The 20761-nt window shown below is 38.1% G+C and overlaps 1 long non-coding RNA gene across 1 annotated transcript; it reads left to right on the top strand.

Moving 5' to 3' along the window:
* The first annotated feature begins 821 nt into the window (after positions 1-821).
* LOC132328076 (uncharacterized) lies at positions 822-14284 on the top strand. The gene is made up of 3 exons (XR_009486677.1): positions 822-982; positions 11063-11266; positions 14009-14284. It is a non-coding gene; the product is annotated as an uncharacterized LOC132328076 (long non-coding RNA).
* The last annotated feature ends 6477 nt before the right edge of the window (positions 14285-20761 follow it).

A 20761-nucleotide genomic window follows, 5' to 3' on the forward strand; every position in this document is an offset into this window, starting at 1 on the left:
ATTTCAAATATTTGTGCCAGTAATTAAATTGTGCCAGCAAACCACTATTAAATTTAGTTATTGCAGAAAGGAGCTAAAATAATTTATCAGATCTGAGTGGATCATCAATGTGTTTTTGAATTTAATGAAAATGAGAATTGGGTCAGCAGGAGGAAGAGGAGACATCAATTAAAAAATATATCTATACTGGAGTCTCAAAAGCTATTAACATTGATTTCAATCCAAGACCCAGGGCCTGGCTGGAAAAAAGCATTGAAGAATAATTAAAGAGCCTTTTTTTTTTTTTTTTTCCCTATGGCTAGAATACAGTAACAGAGCTTCAAGAAGTGGAAGTAAATAGGATGTAATCACTCCAGAGAGCTATAAAGGGCTATGAGAATCTGTTAATGCTACTGCTTTTGTTTGGTCTCCTTTCATGTCTTTATTTGCATTTTTAAAGTTGAATATTTGCTTTTAATGGACAGGAATGTGGGACTGGAGCTGGAATTCCTTCTGCCCCTTCAAGCTGTTCTTCTCCCAGGCTTGTCCCTGCACTGAAGCCTGGTGAGAGCTGCTGCTGCTGAAGATGATAGCCAGACAGGTTCCTCACAGCTGAATCCTGTTCAGGTAGGGCTGGTAACTCAGACTGGCTTGGTTTAACTGTGTTTTGATGTTTGTAATACCCCCACCATAAATAATGTAACTATTCCATTCTTGAGTCAAAAATGTGTCACTTCTGAGTCAGCCCAATTGTGTGGAGACTGTAGATGACATAGATTAACTTCTCTCATCCTCCTGCTCTTTATTTTCAGGTCAATATGCTCTGCTCTGAATGACCCAAACAGGATTGACTTTTCACTAAAAAATAAATCACAGATTCAGTATATGGCCATACAAACCTTGTTGCAGACTGGATCCAAGAAGATCTTTGGGTCTGCTAGAAGCAACTCTTCTGCTTCTGTCCTTGAAGGATTTTCTTAACTGCAGCTGCACAACTACCAAGGTCAGTGTTTTTTCAGCGTGGTTTGTGAATGAGAGAAATTACATGATAAAGAACTAAACTAAAATTCAACCTCCATATAAATGTCTTCCTCCCTCACCTGTTCTTGAATAAAAGTCTATAATTCTGCTTTTGCATCTTTGGTAGACTTTTTCTCATCTAATTCAACCCACTCACACAGCAGTCCAATAAGTGCCAAGCTTCCTGAAAGTGGGAAATGGGGGAGAGAGGCAGAACAATCCAGGGGCTTGAGTAATCCCTAAGAAATTGCAGATACACCACCTGTTTGTTTCTACCCTACTTTGAAAGCCATTCCTTGATTTTTGCTGGACTGTCACTCACAAGAAAGGTAGGTTTGTATTCTTCTTAAATTTAATGCACTCAGGCTAGAAAAATAAGAAAAAAATGATTCTGTATGGACTTGGTTGGCACATATTAGCCCTAATTCCACTAATTAGTGGAAAACAGCGTTTCGAAGGTTGAGTACTCTGTTCTCTGCACCAGACAATACTTCAAAACCTTCTAGTGCTATACCAGGCACACAGGCTAGCTAGTTAATGTGTGCCAATCAAGTTACCCATCATAACCTTCATAGCTTTCTTTTCTGAAAAAGGCAATTTACTTCATTTTGGCACAAATGTATTTTAATTAATGTATGTTTATGTTGGAAACAGTTATCAGAAAACTGACAACAACCTGGTCAGAAGTCTTGTTGGTCTAAGACTTGAGAGCTGGTAGTCAAACATCTTCTGGGGATCACTTTACTTTCTTCAATTTTCTTTTTTCCCATTGGCTTTGACACACCAAGCCACATGTGTTTTGCGGAGAAAATCAAAAACTCCACAACTTTGTAAAAGTTGTAAAGCCGGTATGTTTATTGCAGCGCTGGAGGCATGCGGGGATTACTCCCCTTAAAAGGCATGCGTACCTCTGGGATCTTCAGGTCCCCTTTTATCTTTCTCCCCAAATACATATGCATACAATTTCACAGTAGGTTCATACATATTCATTTTACAGACTTCGAGTGACATTTAGCTCTAGTTCTTTTGTTATCAGAAAGAATTCCTAGGCCAAGTTGACCTGTCTCCCCCCCCCCGTTATCTCTGCCCTTCACTGAATCAATTTTTCTGAGTTCAGACTAAACAGCTAAGATTCCAAGGCTTAACTAAAAGATGTACATTTAACCTAAATCAAAATGGATTTCTACCCTGGAACCTGGAAAATTTCTACTTTGTCTCACAGGGTATTTAAGGAACCTTGCAAAACTCATAGCTCTTGCCAGGTTCCTGTCTGTAGGTATGAAAATTTGAGCTTGCTGTTATTTGGAGTCACTGTCCCTGGAGGTGTTCAAGTAAAGTCTGGATGTGGCACTCAGTGCCATTGTCTGGTTGACAAGGTGGTGTTAGGTCATAGGTTGGGCTCCATAATCTCAAAGGTATTTCCCAACCTAGTTAATTCTGTGATTTTTTTTTTGTCTATTTACTTCATATGAGCAGTGAAGCAGAAAAATATGTATATCCTGAGATGAACATTCAGGTCATTAAAAAATAAAAACAAACCAAAAAACAGCAATTGAAAGGCAGTTGAAATTTTGCAATGCAAACATTCTCTGACATCTGCCTGGTGGATACATTTGCACCTTTATAGTAACTAAAACATTTCCCTCTACATGCAGGAATTCTGCATCAGATATGCCCTCTATCAAAGTTGGCTTTAAAAAATTGAAAAAAAAATCATCTAAGCTATTAGGTAATTTTTCTGATACTTTTCTTTCTTAGATAAAATCAACTGATATCACTACTGTCTTTATTAAATTGTAGCTCAGTCAGTGATATACTGCATGTAACTTTTAGATATTGTTGAGAAACAAAATTAATTGCCCAAAATATGGACAATTGCAGCACGAAGAGGGGAAGGCAGAAAGTAGGGCTACAGATCCTGAAAATAGCGCACTTTGGCCAGCATTTTCAAAATTAATTTTAGTGGAGTACAACTACAATTGTAGGCAAAATTACTTGACAAATAGAAGGCCCAGCAATTACTGTTTTATGATTTTTGCTAAAATCTCATTAAAATTAATTTCTCTTACAAAATAGAGAAGTATTTTGGTGCAGATTATCTCTACCTTATATCATGGGGGCTTTTGGAATTCAGCTCCTTTGGTTTACTTGCATCTGTTTTCAGCACATTTTGGCACAATTCCTTATCTTGCATTTACATTGGTCTGAGAAGGACACATGAGTGATCTCTGAAATCCCTGGAGAAAAAAAAAATATGTTGATTAGTTAGTCTTGTTTTGTTTTGCTGCCTGAAATTTTGGGAAGATCAAGGGAGAATTTTATCAATAATTTCTTGAAAAGTCTGTAATATATTTTTTTCTCTTTTGAGCAAAATCAGAGGCTTAATTTAAAGCCAGTTGGTTTAATATTAATGACTTTTATAGAGCATCAAATTGTCCCACAAATCAGCTCTTGGAGAAGTCATTCTATTTCTGAAAATATTTGGTTAGATAAATAAATTTGCTTTTAAATTCTTCTCAAGCAGTTCTTTTGCACAGAAATGACTTCTTATAGAATTTGGGAGTCTGAAATGAAGGAAGTGACATAGAAATATTTGACCTTCACTACTTCTGGGAAAAAAAAAAATCTCTTAAGGCTTCAGGCCCCAACATAGACCCTTTGATCACAGGACTAAAATATCCTTCCATTTTCAGATATAACTCCATCATGACCTTTAAAACCAAGGTGACATCAAATCTTCAACTGACAGTGTTAAAAGACAAAAAATAGTTTTTAGGGATTTTGAGAATTCAGGGTGGAAAACGAAACTGCAAAACTTCTGATATTCCTTGACTTGACACAGGCAGAACCTAGCATTGAACAAAATCGGTTTGAGGATCCCAATCATATTTTTGAGCACGAGTCTCAAGTGCATGGCTAAATTTGTACTTTCAACATGTTTGCACTTAAAAATGCGGATGCTAAAATGGAGCCATTTCTAAAATGTTTCCAGATTATCAATTTACTGTTGGCTAGAGAGGATGTTCTCATAGAGGAACCACTGGCAGGGGTTGGTCAGGGGCACAGCCAATGCAGCAAGGGAATTTGAAAAGCCACATCAGATGGGTGGGCTCCAAGATCTGAGGGGAATTTATTATCATCTGAACCTATCCCTAGGTAAACTGCACCTGGACTTAATAAATAAGTTATATCTGAAGATGGACCATTTTAATTTATTCTTCCTCTCCTGTAAAATTCCAAGTTTCTTTGCCTTGATGACACAGCTTGTCCCAGGCTTTTCTACATCTTAGCAGAAAGCAAAATACTGTCCACGATCTTGCACTTGTCATACCAAATCCACCAGTTCACAACCTCTCATTTCCAGGGAAATTCCTGAGCATCCCATTCATCTCTGACTGAAAAATGCCTGCCCTGTTAGTGCACACTTCCAGGCCTTGCATTTGTCAATCCTTCTCCTTCCTCCACTGGTTTAATTCCAGCTTCCTCTGACCCTCTGCACAGTCTCTTGCTATCTGCAACATCCTTACAGTACTCCTCTGCCTCATTAACTCTCCATCCCTTATCAGATCTCATCTGCAAACCTCTCCTCATTCCTCTGCCTGCGCCTCTTAATTTCTTCCACTCTCTTTTCTTTTTTATTGGCCTTTGTCTCTCTTTAATATGTTCTGCAGGCAGTATCTTTCTGCCTCTGTTGGGCTGTAATTTATACAGTATAATATCTATGGTCTTGTATTATTTATTTTGTAAAGCATTTTAGGAGAAGTGTTTACATGAAAGGAGTGATGAAAAATAAACTTGCATTGAATTATTGATAGTCTGTTAAGATGAGCTTGTACTATTGTCATCTCTTCTCTTTTACTTTTCTGTCTTTTCACTTCCCTTCCCAAAACATCCCAGAAATTTGATCTAAGTCTGAAGTATGCACTCCTGCTAACTGAGCAGTGATAACTTCATGGAGTTAAATGTGGGTGATTGACAGGCTCTGAAAGCAATGCTGTCCAGGACACCTGAAAGAAAGAATGAAACTTTGAAACAGAGCTCATCAAAAGAAAATGGAAAAGATTATTTAATGTCATTCTCAGGGGCTTATGGCCTTGGATAATCAAAGTTCATAGTCACACTCCTGGGGACAGAGAAAGAAGAGAGCGGCAGGAGGCTCTGCAGGGAGGTCTGTCACCTTGCAGATACAGCAGCATCACTGAGGAAATGTGAGGAGTGCAAATCTCTTCCTTCTTCCTAAGGCCATGTTTGAGGAGCAGGGTGGAGGTGCCAAGTCTCCAGAGTACAAAAGCCACCTGGCAGATTTTATGTCCAGAGTATCAGCTAAAACTGGGGAGTCACTTTACTGGCCAGAGCAGCATCAGGCCTTTAATACCTTGGCAAAGGGTTTTGCAGAAAGGAAGGAGATGCCAAGTGGGAATGAAATTTGGGAATGAATCTTGTCATTCTGGTCAACTGAACAACCCAGCTGGATAATTACAAAGCAATAGCAAAGGTAGTCAGGCAGAATAACTTTTATATATATATTAATTTTTTTCTTTTAATTTCCTTTCCAATTCTTTTTTCATGAATTGCATAGATATGAATATCAGTCATCAGTTAAAATAGGTCTTGGAACTCTTTCATAAAATCATTTCTCTAAGTCTCCTTTTTTATTTTGCCTTTCTGTTTCTCTCTCTCTCGTACTTTCTTTATTTTTTTTTATTTCTTTTCATTTTGCTTGCAATTACCTGCCTGGAGCTTATTTATATGTTTAATTTACCTTATGATTACAGGTACATTGTCACACTCTGGTAATTATCTCTGGAGTAGGATATGATTGGCATAGTAATGATAGCTAGCTTCAACAGAAGAGTCTGCAGTTCTCTCCTTTCCCTGAGAAATGACATATTTTTATTCAAATATTTACAATAAAAGGAGGAAGGTCATCTCAGTCTGTGGCCCAGTTGTTGTTGTAGGTTATGGATTAAGTCCTTAGCTGAGGCAAGTCATTGCAACTTTGGGTTACTGGAAGTGAATTACAAGGTCTAGAGCTCTGCTCCCTATTTCTTATGTACTGCCTTTCCTGCACTGTTAACATTGCAGAATACTTTATGGCCACTTTATGTTCTGCAGGCAAATGAGATGTTATGAGATGATCAGGGAAACAATAACAACAACAAAAATATTAAAAATTCCCTCATCAAAGCAACTTTTCTAGAAATTAGAGTGTAGGAGTAAAATGTGAAAAGATTAAATTGCAGCCAAAGAGAATATCTGGGTAAAACACACTCTGAGATTTATTGTATTATAGTAAAGGTGTTAAAAGTTATCCCACTGTGAAATTTGTGTCTGCAGCCACGGGTGGAGAAAACAGCCCCATTGGCTGTATCTGGTGCTGCTGGGGAGGCAACAAGTAGGGAAATAGAAGGGAAAGAAAGACTGATGTTAAGGAATATAAGACTTTTAGGTCAAACACAAACTCAGCCAAAGTGAGAGACATACCAGCCCTGATTCTGATGTGGCTGAGCTGGCCCATTTATTACAAGTGACAGGTCTCCTCACTCCACTCAGTGCTGGACTGCTGCTAAGGAGGACCCAAACTGAATTTCAGTTTAGAACTGCCTTCAGTAAAATCAGGTGGGTTTTCTTTCCTCGGTGGGTTAACACATGTAACTAATAAAAGAGCAGTAAGGGCACTGATCTGATATTTGTATTCAGTGTTGCATGGAATAAATCAAGAAATTTCCTTGCTTATATCTCCAGACAAAACACAGCCTAATCAGCACTACATCTTCTGAATTTGCAGTTGAGGACAAAAATGAAAGATTTTCTTAACAGTCATGTAGCAGAAGTTGTGATGCAACAGATTAGAAACAGGGCTTCACAACGGCTTGTTACAGATGAACTGCTGTGAGGACAAATTATTAGATGACATTTAACCTATGCTGGCATTTTTGTTTGCCCTTAGAACACCACCTAATTAAATGTGGATTTATTCTGACAAGCCAGATGGTCCTTTGGTTACTGCAAGAAGTCATGACATGCCAGATCTATTCCTGGCTCTGCCACTTATCTGTCCTGTGACCTTTGCAAATCACTTAACCTCTTTACACCTCCAAATTCCATTTATGATACCAGAAGAACAATGTGATTTTTTACTATGCAAAGGCTTTGCACAGTCCAGTGCATTAAGATCACTGGCTGCACCACTGTTAATGAGAGGACAACAGACTGAAGTTTGTGGAGCTACATGGTCAGCTGGCATTAACTGCTCCATCTCCCTGAATTAAATGGACTCTGACTAATTTCTGCTCTCTGAAGACTTGCCTCATTTTGTGTTCTCATTTAATTTGCAATCTGAATATTTCATTTGCTGTATTTTACCATTAAGGTCCCATTCTCTTATATTGTTTTTAATAAGCTATTAACAAATTTATTCAAGGGTAATAAATCCTTATGAAGCCATAGAAATCAATTACTTGCTCTTATTGTTGCTAATAGATACCTTGCCTTTCAGCCATGTGTGCTTCCAAGATGTTTTATTAAAAGTAGTTATAGCTATGTCAATTTAAATCTTTAAATTGCAAGTAATTTTAATCACTTATCAGAATTCAGATTTTTTGGGAAAATTTCTATACCTTTGAAACTTAAGAGGTTCTTTTCCCTTCAAATTGAGACATTTATCAAAACCAAGAAAACATCAAAACCTACTCTTACACTGTTCTCAGACTTTCCAAGAAATATCAAAGTTATTAAAAAAATATGACTGATTTTTCAGAAAGGAAGTCTAGAAAAAAAAGGTGTAGCTGTCACAAAATGCCAGCAGAGCATTTGATTAAAAAATTCTCTCTACTCATTTATGCTGGGCTCAGGGATGCTCTTTCTTATCAGAGTAAATAAACAAACATGTCAGAAGGAGCTCCCACAGTCATGTCCTTCCTCACCCTTGTCTTCACCTCCTAATTTTCTAAATTTTTTACATACTTTAACATTTTCATGTACATCTGCAGAAGATTTTTTTGATCCACAGCATCACTCAGCAATAAATGGGTCTTTCAAAGTATTTTGTGTTAATTTCTTTGCAGGCCATCCAATAAAGTTGCCTAGACTTCAAAGCAGAGGCAACTACTTTTTTTCCCCATGTTTTGCTGATGTTGGAACTTTGATTTTTCAATTATAGACGTAATAATTTGCCTATATCATTATTTGCTTCTATAAATTCAATGCCATTGTGCCTACATTTGGAATCTGAGGTCTCTGAAGCATGTGATTAATTGCTAAGTTTTCTTAAACACTTTTTCTGTTGACTTATTTACATGTCAGAAGATGAAGGTGATATGGATGTGTCTTTTGTATCCCAAATAGCAATAGCAAAGTTGACTGTTTCTGCAAATGCTTTCTGCCTTCCTGATGCCATGGATCCTTGCTTCAACCTCTTCAATAACAGAGGCAATTTTCAATAAGAAATGTAAAATGTGAGAAAAGCTTATTATGGCAACACTGACATGTCTGAGATACCCGCTCAGTTTATAACATTTTGAATTGTAATTGGTTTCTGGAACTTAAAACAGATAGAATTTGCCAGGATCATTACCAGATGAGATGTTACTATCAGAAATCTCAGTACTTCATCAAGTAGACATATGGCTACATTTCTTCACGAGCCCAAGATGGAGTTTTAATAATATCCCCAGGAATCCAGTTTTAACAACTTGTTTTAAAGGTCTTGGTAGGGAGTATTTCCATTGGCACTGCTGGGCCTTTAGTCAATATGCTCATACCTCCAGAAAGCCTTCATTTGCCCTGGACATGCTTCTCATGAGTCACCACCACATCTCTGGCGCTGAGGCCAGGCAGAAGCACTTGGCTCTAGACCCAGATTTGCCTCAGGATGATGGACATGTTGATCTGGGGTTTTGACTCGGACTCATACAAGAAATATTGTTCCTTCTTAGCTCTCAACTGAGCTTTAGAATTAATAAAAGCTGGAAATCCCATGGCCTTCATTAACTATGGAATAGCACACAATTCCAACAACCCTGAGGTCTCCTCCTTGCATGTGACTTCTCTAACCTGACCCTCACAAGGGCTCTCCCATCAATTCAGCAGTATCAGTGTTATTCAACCTTAAGCTTTTCCACAGCATTTTCCTGGCCTCTCAAAAACATTTCTCAAAGGATTGCCTGCTACTTCCTTAAAATGACCACGTGTTTCTGTTCCCCTCAACAGTGGCAACGAACCCACTTTTCCCATGGAAAGCTCTGACACTTGTGAAGAAGCTGTGCTATAAGTGACCCCTGTTTCTACAAGCACAAGATGGGGGCTCTTTCTAGGGAGGCTCTTTCTAGGGCTCTCAGTTTGGTTTTGCTGTTCTGTGCAGCTCTGTGTTGGAACTAGCTGTAGGCTGTCTAAACACCATCCCAATTATTTAAACCATGTATTAGAAATAGAGAGTTCAGTCATGTTTGCTCTTCTTGTCCTTGGTGCACTTCATATCCATCCAAACAGGAGAGCTGGGATCTTTCTGTGCAAACAAAAGCATACACTCTCTGATTTCTGATATACTTCCCATCCTTTGCTGGTCGTAAAATGTTCACTAATTCAACTGGGGAGCAGAAACCTTGTCATGTGATGTAGCTATTCACCCCCTGCAAGAACAAACAACATGTATGTAAATAAAGGCAACTGTGTGGAGCTGCCATATGCTGATGTTTACTGCTAGAAACTATGTGATGAGAGCTGTGACTAGCAGACACTTGTACATCTTTACAATGAATATTTTTGACCAGCTTTTCTCAGCATATGCATGAATGTAAAATAATATTTTTTATGGAAAGTCTCTCTAGAAATCTCAAGTATGACTTAAAGTAAAAAACTGGTTTTCTGGGTAGGCTTATTGCTCTGAAAATGTGAGTCAAATTCCATGAAAAGTTTGCAATGTTTTTCTGAACAAAGACTGAACACAGTGAATCTTGCTGAAAAGTTTGCATGAATTTTAAGTTTTCCTGTATGAGCAACACTGTGGGATTAAAAATAAAAAGGCTGGGTTTACAAAGTTCCAATCTATATCTATGTGAAACAAGGGAATAAGAAGGTAAGTGAACTGAAAGTAATCTTTTGCTGCAAACCTTCCAGAAACTCAAGCATCTTTTCCAGGAGTCTCATTGAGAACACCACCCTGTATAAATCAATCATACTTTTGCAAGTCACATTGACAGAGCCAGGACTTGGCCCTCTGACCACAGAGTCATGAAAGGTTATTGCAAGTTTGTCATATTATTGCTGTATGGTAAATTTCCTGCTCACCTGCAAAACACACACACAAAGGAAGCAAGGAATGGAAAATATAATATTCTTTCAAATTACTTTTTACCAAAGCATGCTCTCTTTTTTTTGCCTCTTTTTCTCTGAATTGAATACACCATTTCTTCAGGTTTATTTTTTGGGTATGTTTTGAAGTGGGCAGGAATCACCTCTTTTGCAAATGACTTTCAGCATTGTGGAACCTGTTCTCCTCTCCATAAACAAAGTAAGGATATGGTAGCAAGTACAAGAAGAATTTGTCCCCTGTTCCCTGGCACCATGCAAATATCTCTGATAATATTTGAAGATGATACCAGAATGATATCTTCAGCAGTATATGCATATTCTTTTTTTAATAAATCTTTAAACATCTGTTCTTCAGAGTTTTCTTTACTTCAATCACTCAGTCTGCATGACAGTTATTATTTTCATGAGCCTTCATAAAGGTGTTTGGGTTTGCAAAAAACCTTCTTGCAAATTGAACTAACCAGGAAGAGTTAAGAAGCTAAAATGGAACCAGATGTATCTCAGGAATTTCTTTGAATCTGCAAAAATATTGTATATGGCAGGTATCCAGAATTTATTACAATCTTCTCTTCTTAGAGCACAGGCCATGGTTCTCTTTTCACTAAATGAGAATAATTACCCTGAAATACGTGGACCTGCCCTAGTGCAAAACCAGTGTAATTGGCAGAGAAATCATGCTCCATAGATTTATGTTCATTCCCTTATAATAAAATTGCTTGATCTTATTTTAATTCTGACTCTGTTTTTAAAGGTAGAAGAAAATGAACCAACATGTTTCCTCAGACCCACAGCTACAAGCTCCTTAAATTGATCTTCACTTCAGCACAAGCTGCAGAAGCTTCACACTCAGCAGAGAATTCCCAATGAGGCCTTGGGAACATTCAGTATCTGTCTCCTACAAATTAATCCCTCTGGAGATAAGTATCCAACATCTTAGAAGGAATGAAAACCTTTTGTAAGTGAATGCTTTTATTGTCTATTACAGCACTCATCTGAGTTTACTTAACAGAGAGTTGCCAAGAGACCACTGACACTTTGCATTTTCTGCAGGTCCTTATGTATTTTCTGGAATACACAGGAAGCTGCTGTGAATTTATAGAACAGTTTGTTCTGGTGCATCCTAGTCACAGCTGTGTGTGTTCATGTCATGAGTAATTAGGCAGGCAGAAGAGGTGTGTATAACATCTTTACTCATTTTAACCAACAGCCTCTTTCAAATTCCCTCCTGTTGTTTCCTCAAGAGGTGGCATGGAAATTTCTACTAGCACATTTAATTAAGTAAAGCAGAGATTAGTTAAGACCCCTCTAGCTCCATGAAATTAAAACACATTCCTCCTAGGGAAGAGACCATAATAAGTTTCTTTACACCTGGTCATGATTGCAATTCCTGAGTCCTAAAAAGCTCCTGAAAGCCTCTGGTTTGTGTGCAAGGCAGAGAGTGCTGGACTGGTGTGGGATGTATGGTCAGGGTCAAACACTCAAATTGTGCCTCTTGTTACAATATTCTCAAGCACTGCCAGAGAAGGGTTTAGCACCATGGGTTTCAGGTGTATCTGAGCTGGAGCCCTCAGTTTCCAAGCTGAGTCTGTTGTGCCTGCTCCATATCCTAGAGCTGCTCAGGGGGTGTGGGCTGGAGCATTCTTCCCTTGGCAGATTTGAACCCACTCCCCCTTGCCAGTGGCAGTCCTTCCACCCTGGAGATGCAGATGGGAGCTGCAGTCCTCCAGAACTTGTAGCAGACTAAAAGACCAGGTCTCTGGACCTCAGAAATCAGTGTTCATAATTCAGCATTTTTAGAGCCCCTGCTAAAACAGAAGGCAGTAGATCAAGCTGCCCTGTTGAATGGCACACTTCCAGCTTTGGCAGGGGAAGAGAAACGAAAGCAAGGAAAATACCTGATGTTGTGGTGTCGTGGGTCCCTAGGACAAGGTGAGAGATGAGAATTTAACTCCAAGTTCTCAGAAGGCTGATTTATTATTTTATGATATGATATGATATGATATGATATGATATGATATGATATGATATTATAATATATTACAAATGCTATACTAAAACTGTAGTAGTACTAATAAGAATAGAGAAAAGATACATCAGAAGGCTAGCAAAGAGTGAATAAGAAAAACCCGTGACAGACTCAGAGTCTGACACAGCTGGCTGTGATTGGCCATCAATTTAAAACAATTCACATGTTTGAATAAACAATATCCAGGCCACATTCCAGAGAAGCAAAACCTGGAGAAGCTGAGGCTTCTCGTCTTCCCAGGAGAAGAAATCCTGGCAAAGGGGCTTTTCAGAAAATACCACGGTGACAAACTGAGATGTGGAAACCACTTTCTTCTTCAGTCACCCAATGCTTGACACTGATTTTTGGCTCAGAGACCAAAACCTTTGGTTTTTAGCTAAAAGCAAGAATAGAGTTAGTGCTTATTAAATACAAGTAAGGACTCTTTTAGTCTAGACACTCAAGAATGAGTGTTCTATAGAATATTATTTTTTCCTGTTTTTTTATTTCCTTCTCTTCTGTGCAGTCTATGAGAGATAAGCAATAGGTAATCCAAATCAATCCAAATCCATAACCATTACAGTGAGTGAAGTCTTTCTACCAGATAAAGATGGGCTTTCCCTGGGTTTTCTGAGCTGCCTAGTAACATCAGTGGGGAGGACCCTGCTGGCAGATGAAGGAACAATGTTGTTAGGAATATTTTTTAATCTATCATTTTAATCTATGTATTTTAATCTTCATTCACCCAAGTTGCTACAGTAGCTAAGGTGTAAAGCAGTAGTTTTTCAGCATATTTGATTATAACTCAAAGAAAATAAATCTGTCTAGCACACCTGGAGTGACAGTTACAGACAGGGAGAGCAACTGGTTTATGAGTCAGAAAAAACTATAGAAAACCTTAGGCCATAAAATTCATTTGTTATTGCAACTCAAAATAATCTATCCTTTCTCATACAGGCACCTAAACATAAATATGTGTATTCATTTATAGAGATCCCACAAGGATTTCATCCAAGGATCCCTAATGCATACATTTTCCTCTCTAAAGACATTATTAAAAAGGCCTAAAATTATTTATCTAAATTTTATTACCAGTATAAACAAAAATCGAGTCTGTCCAAAAATCTAATTTTAAATTTCTGCTGAGTTGTAGACATACTAAATCTTAAAGTCTGAACTCTCTCTGAAAAAAAAATATTATTTATATTCAGACATATGCTGAAATAGGAACAATAAACACTGTCTTTTCCATAAATCTATTCCACTGTGTCAAAAAGCCATTTTCTATGAGTGGCATAATCATTGAATTATTTCTCAGCTACCATTGTCACTGATATTCTACTGAGTAATGTAAATTTGAAATATATAAATGAAAACACTATTATATGCTATACTGATCAACAAGTGCTGATCTTAAAACCATTTAAAACTCTGTACACTTATTTGTGCAACTTCCACTGCATTTTTTGAACAAATAATAATAAAAAAAGATATAGTTTTGCTAAAAGAGCTGAGTCCCAAAGGTACCCTGTGCTCTTCAAATAAAGAATAATTGTTGTATATTGTTATTGTGTAACAATTGTATATTGTTATTGTGTATTGTCTACCTTGACATCTACTCCTGTCAGATTAAAAAAGACCTGTTATAGTCCTTAGTCTAAAAATACTGTTTCTCTCTCTGTTGCATGTCAGACTCCATCAACTCTCTCCCACAAGGTGCATCTTGCTACCACATCCCTACATCCATGCTGCAGAGGAGCTCTCTCAAGACCTAAAACTCTACGGAGAACACCTGAAATTTTGCTTGACTCTAACCTCAAGGTACAGGAAACTCACCTTTTATATCTCTGTTTTCCAGTGGTTTGTCTACAACCCCCTGGAGGTCCTTTGGCTATTTCTAGGGAAGGCATATAGGAAATATACCTAACAAAAATAAATCTGTACTCACTAGCCTTATATTTGCAGCTCCATTAGGATTTTTTTTTTTTCAGGGTATACAAAACTCAAAATTTTGAAAACTTTTGCTCTAGGATCTTCCAGTCTAGATGTTAGGAACCTGGAAGTATATGGAAGAAAGACAGGTAACAAGGAAACCTGGAGAAAAGGATGCAACAGAAATTTACTGAAAGTGCAGATGCTGACGGGGTAGAAATATTATTATTAATATTATTATTGTTTTGTTGTTGTTGTTTTGTAGCTATTATTGCTCTTGTTGTTGTTATTAATAACCTGAAAAGCAAAGTGTACCCCTTGAGCAGAAAAGTGTCAGTGCAGGGAAAATGTTCCATATGCCTGTGTATAAATAGATCTGGTAGAGAGCATAACAATAGCTCTGCTGCTGCTGTATCAGAGCTGGGCTGAACCTGATAAAAACAAGGGGTGATTGTTCTTGCTGCTTTCACTGAAGATGAGAGGGAGCCATTGTAATGGGACTGCCTGTTAACAAGGATGTAACTCAGTGAGGCAAACAGTAATTGTACAACAGGAAGAGCAGACTGGGTAGGTTTGACATGTCCTCAAATTGGTTGTCTCAGTTGGAAAGCAGTGGCAAGCTCTGCCTCTGCCCCCTAAATACTTAAAGGAAAGAACAGAATGCTTAATCACTGCAAGTGCTCATTGCCCTGTACTGTGGGTTAATCCCAGAATAATCAGTTTCTGTGAGTCATGTCTGTAGGAATCATATAGAATCACAGAAACGCTGTGCTGGAAGGGATCTGAAAGGTCATCTAAATCCAATTCCCCTGTCATGGGCAGGGATGCCTTCCACTAGCCCAAGATGCTCAAAGCCCCATCCAACCTGGCCTGGGACATTTACAGAGATGAAACATCTGCAGGTTTCTCTGGGAAACCTGTACCAGAGTCTCACTATGCTCACAGTGAAGAATTTCTGATATCTAATCTAAACCTCTGTTGGTTTGAAGCCATCACTCCCTGTCCTATCACTAGGGGACTTTTTGACATGTACCTCTCCAGCTTTCCTGTAGGGCCCCTTTGGGTGCTGTAAGGTACCCTAAGGTCTCCTTGGAGCTCTCCCTTCTCCAGGTTGAACAATCCCAATTCTCTCAGCCTGTCAGCATAGGAGAGGTGCTCCAGCTTTCTCACCATCCTCATGGCTCTTGTCTGGACCCCAGCAGGTCCACATCCTTCTGATGTTGGGGGCATCCCACCTCCTTGCTCAGTACACAGTGTAAGAGGAGCTGAACCTGCTCTGTGGTGTCAGAACCAAAGTAACTCAAAAGGCGCCAATGAGCTGATCACTGTAAAATAAAGAAGGCAACTGTGATTGACATTTAGTTTGGGTAGTGGGTGTTTTCTTTAAGAAACAAATTACATCAAAATAGAAACTGTTCTTTGGCTTCTTGTTTGTATTTTTCCTTCTCCTTCGTGTGTGTGTGTGTGTGTGTGTCTGTGTTTTGGGCATTCATTTCCTATACCCCAGGAAGCATTAACAAAGGTATATATTTTCATTTTGTGGTAGTGAGTCAGATTACACCATTCAAGGGAACATGCAATGGGCAGTATTTGTATGATTTTGCGAAGACAAATATTTGTCTTTCACAGGGATGTTGTGGCTAAGCAATTCATACTTCATTACATAAGTCACATCTGAGAACACCCTCTTGATTTATTGTCTGTGGCAGAATTGGACTGCCAGCTCTGAGCTATACTTTCTTACATGTCAAATTCTGAAGTACTAATACATCTAATTCTTTTATATATATATATGTCTGAGGGTAGTAAATGATAAGAATTATTAAAGCTCTTCAGTTCTTCAATCCTTATTTTCAATCTTCTTAATTGCCAGAGTCTACCACTTAGATCTAATGGAAAGGTTGTAGGAAGGATATTTTTTCTATTTTATTGAAGCATTTTATTGAATTTTTTTTTTTTTTTAAGGCAGATTGTTTTGGCAACAGAAATCTCCCTGGTGTCTACTGGTTATGGAGAAAAAACCTTTCCCCTGCCCTCATCCTCTAAGGCCGACTTCATAGAATCACAAGTTGATGTTCTGACACTTCTCTCAGAAATAAAAAACTTTTTTCAGAGTTCTCCTCTTCACAGGGAACAACAACTTGTGAATCATTAATAGGTGCCACAAAATGAATTGGCCTTCTCCAGCTGGTTCTAATTTCCACAGCAGGGGCACACACAACCTCCTTAGTCCTTTGTGAATTCGTCTACTGGAGACTCCCTGTGTAGCCATTATTCCATGAGCTGCCACACACAGGGCAACCTCAAGTGGCATCTGTTGTATTTACATTCAAAGGAATTGATAACCTGTAGTTCACATTAGTTTTTTAATCAGAAATCCTGGACAAGCACCTTTTTTTCATAATAACTAGTTTTGCCAGATTTCAAACATTGGAAAAGAAGCTCCTTTGTTTAAAAAAAAAAAAAAAAAGAAGGAAAAGCAAGAAAGAAAGTAAACAAATGGGAATTTGTGAATTCAGCAAATTTCCTCTTGATTATCCCTTTTACTGAAAAAGAAAAAAAAAAACCAACTCAGATATCCTACCCAAAGTTTGGACAACCTGAGCCCAATGGTCTAAAGTGCATTAGCAGATATCTAGAGCTTGGGATTTCTGCATCACATTGGCTTGCCAAAAAACTATGGCTGGCCAGTGTTGTGGTTTTATCCCAGCAGTTAGTTTAGCACCACAGAGCCACTATCTCACTCTTCCCACCTACCAAACCAAACCAAAGCAAAAAAAAAAAAAAAAAGAAAACCAACAACCCAAAAAGCCAAAACCTAACAATATAAGCAAGTGGTGCAAAAAAAATCCAATCACTCACAATGAGCCAACAGATTCTCAGTCTGCCCCCAAGCAATGTCAATCCTGGCAAACTTACTCTGCCACTGTTTTTATTACTGAGCACAACACAGCATCATTTGGGATACTGGAATATTCCTTTGAGTAGTTGTGGTCAATGGTCCAGGCCATGTTCTCTCCCAAATTGTTGCCAAGAATAAAGAGTGGAAGAGCCCTGGATTCTGTGTCAGCACCGCTCAGCAGTAACTAAAACATCCATGTGTTACCAACACTGCTGCCATCACCCATCCAGAACACAGCACTATACAAGCTGCTCTAAGGAAAACCAACTTTATCACAGACAAAGCCATTATTATTATTATTATTATTATTATTATTATTATTATTATGGCAGAAACTAGTCAGCAAGAAGTCCCAAATCTTCTTGCCTACAGTCACACACACAGAGAGGATGAAACTTAATCTAGTGGTGTATAAAGATCCAGAAATATTGAGCACCAAGAGCAATTCTTTGCCTGGACTCTTGTAAGTCAGTTGCTGTCCTTACCTCTGGCCTGCTGACTGAACTATCTTTTATTCATCCAATATCTATAACTTCTACAAGAAGACTCAAGGGCCTAGGTCCAAGCTCTGGAATCTGCAAGTTAATGTTGCACAAACTAGTTCATTTTTCAGGGCTAGATCTAGTTGCTTATCCTTCAGAGACCCAGAGAATGTCTTGGGATGATGAAAGAGAGTTTTTGTTCTGTTACTGTTTCCCTGTATAGTATTATTGCCTGGAATTGAAAAGATTTTGGTCCTTGTTCTCCAGCATGTTTTGTTTGGGCTCAGCTCAGGTAACAACTTGTACAAAAATCCTGGGATTGAGATAAGGAAGTTTTCTCTGGTATTGCCATTTTCTTTCTATAAAATCAAGCTCAGTGTAGATCAGAGGCAGAAATCTCTGACAGAAAGGACCATTAGATAAGAATGGGAATTCTGAAAAATGTGCTTTAAAAAAAGAGGAATAAACATAAAAAAAAAAAAATCTCACACTAGCATAGCTAACAGATAAGAAAAAAAGACATTTTCTGATGCATTTTTCTTTCGTTTTAAAGAACTGTATAAACAACATGATCCATTTCTGCTTACTGGTACAGTGAAAGGATCCTAAATCAATGAAACAGCTGTACAGAGATGTAATATTAATTGTGAACATGAATCTAATGTTAATTTATGAGTATTTGGCTCTGTAAATTTTAACTTTGTTGAACCAGAGACATGAGTAGGAGGAATGAATAGCCCACCCATTACATGAAATAGATACATGCCTCTCTGCTTCTCTCTTACTAATTTGTGCTATGGAATCTTTTCCACAAGAAAACTTCGGTTAGTAATGCCTCACAACACTCCTTTCAAAGGGATAATCACTGGAGTGAGTTCTCAAATGAGAAAAGGAAGCCAAGAGAGATTGTAGCCTATATTTTTACTAAGTTCTTCAGGTTTTAAACAACTAACTTGACAAAGCAAAGCCCAGATTCTCAGTAGCAGCTGCTCTGCTCAACAGCCACACAGAGTAGATCTTCAGCAGTTCTGTTTGGAGCACAAGAGCTGTATAACCTGCACTTGAAGGAACTGTTCTGAAATCTGGCATCAAGTGAGTATCAGAGCAATAACTCTGACTCCTGAGCTCATTCTTTACTCCCTGAGGTCCAGGTGAGAACATAACATCCACATGCAGGTCCTTTAAACCAACACTTTCGTGCAGGACACTGAGCACTCACTTAGGCATTCTCATGAACTATTTTCATGAACTATCAGAATATTAATTCTGAAGACGCCATTTCACAATAGGTATCAATATCAGGGTTTATCTTGCATATGGAAATAGGCATGAAAAGGTCTTCTGTAATGGTTTACAGAGGTATCCTTTTTGCTTGGGCCAGTTTCTGTGCACAAATTCAGCTGCAATGCTGAGCATAGTCTTTAAAAATACACTATCCTAGGTTTGACAGGTCAGGTACTCAGGAATATCTTTTCTTGAGGAGACAAATCAGGAACAGAATATTAACAGTCTCAGCAGCTTATTAAGTTTGCACCAGAGAGGGACTTCTAAAGGTTCTAAAAAACATTGACATGCTAATATTTCAAGTGGCATAACTGAATGCAACTAACTTTACTCACCATGTTTGTCATTAATGTCAAAAAGGGTCTCTCTATTCACTCTGGAAGAAAACACATACTTTGTTCTTCTTGAAAGGCATATACAGGGTTTCACCACATCATCTGTTGTCTCTGCAAGTGATGCAGAAGGAACTTGTCTTAATAAATGCTATTCAGGTGTTGAAATGTGTGGTACAGTGAGGAAGAGTAAAAATTAAAATAATTCGGTATTTCTGGTAGAAAACATGGTTTTATGAAAGTACTGTTTGATTAAATAGTGTTTGACCTAGCAGAAGTTCACACTGATAACTTGAAATGTGAAAAAAATGCAGGAAAAGAAGGGGATTTTCAGCTAGTTCTCATTCTGAGGATTCAAAGAGAATCAGACAGCCGTGGATACAAATCTCTGTTCCTGTGTAAGATTGCCACATGCTGTGATCTACAGTCTTGCTGGATCACCAAACAGTATTAAGTGTTAAAAATCTGACTGCAAGACACATTCTAAAAGTGCTCCAAAACTAATTTAGTTTTCTGGCTGAGATTGACCCCACATGATTCATTGCTCTTAATAATCACTGCAGCAATGTAGAACTTCATCTGAGAGCTTTCTCCTTCTAATTTAAAAGCTTATTAGGAAGGCTGCTTATACTTGATTTAATACCAGCTTGAGCTACAGAAGTATTGTCATGTCTTTCCTCAGGAGAATCTGTTCCTTCCAATGCAAATCAATTCAACCAAAAACTTAATGCAGAGGAATGTGAAAACAGGTAATTTTAAGCAGTTCAATATAGAAATACTGACAGAGGATCTATAAATGTTGTCTTTGTTGAGTCAAACTGAATCAGAAAATTTTGTTACTGTTTATATTAGTATTGTCATAATTGAATACATCCTATTGACAAGAAAGAACCTAAAACCATAGAAAGAGGCAAAGAATGGCTTCTTATTGCCATGTTTCATAGAGACATTTCACTCTTTCTAGGCGGGAGTAGTCTTCACCAAAATAAATTCTCCAGGATGCTTAGGAATACATTGAAGTTCTTTTTGTGTTGATAATGAAGGTGAGGAGATAAAAAACATGGCAGGATTTTTAACTTTAATGGAACGGCAATACTGGCTACAGTTCAAAGGTGCACAAGAGAAAATAAGTATTTAATAATAAAAAATTGAGTTAGGGGCTATGTGAAGGTAACTGTTACTAATCTCATCTTGATTTACAAGCTGAAGGTTGAGAAGCTGTAGGTACACAGGTGATGTGAGTCGGTACAACTCCAGTGCAACTGCTACAAGTAGAAAGGAGGGGAAGTCTAAGCAACTCCATTTGGTTGGAGTTTTATTCTCTTTCAAAGAATAAGCAGATGAGATAGGAATGATGTAATGAAGGAAGAGTGGGAACTGAGCACTCAAACATTAGTAATAAATGAGTTTGCAAATTGGTTCTGACAAAGAGACCCTAGTAGCAGTTCAGAAGAGTGCAGTGAATTGAGAATGGGTTTTGTGTTGGGCTGGAAGCAATAAAAAAAGTGAAGAA

The sequence above is a fragment of the Haemorhous mexicanus genome, chromosome 5 (genome assembly GCF_027477595.1).
Source record: "Haemorhous mexicanus isolate bHaeMex1 chromosome 5, bHaeMex1.pri, whole genome shotgun sequence".
In the NCBI taxonomy this organism is placed as follows: Eukaryota; Metazoa; Chordata; class Aves; order Passeriformes; family Fringillidae; genus Haemorhous; species Haemorhous mexicanus.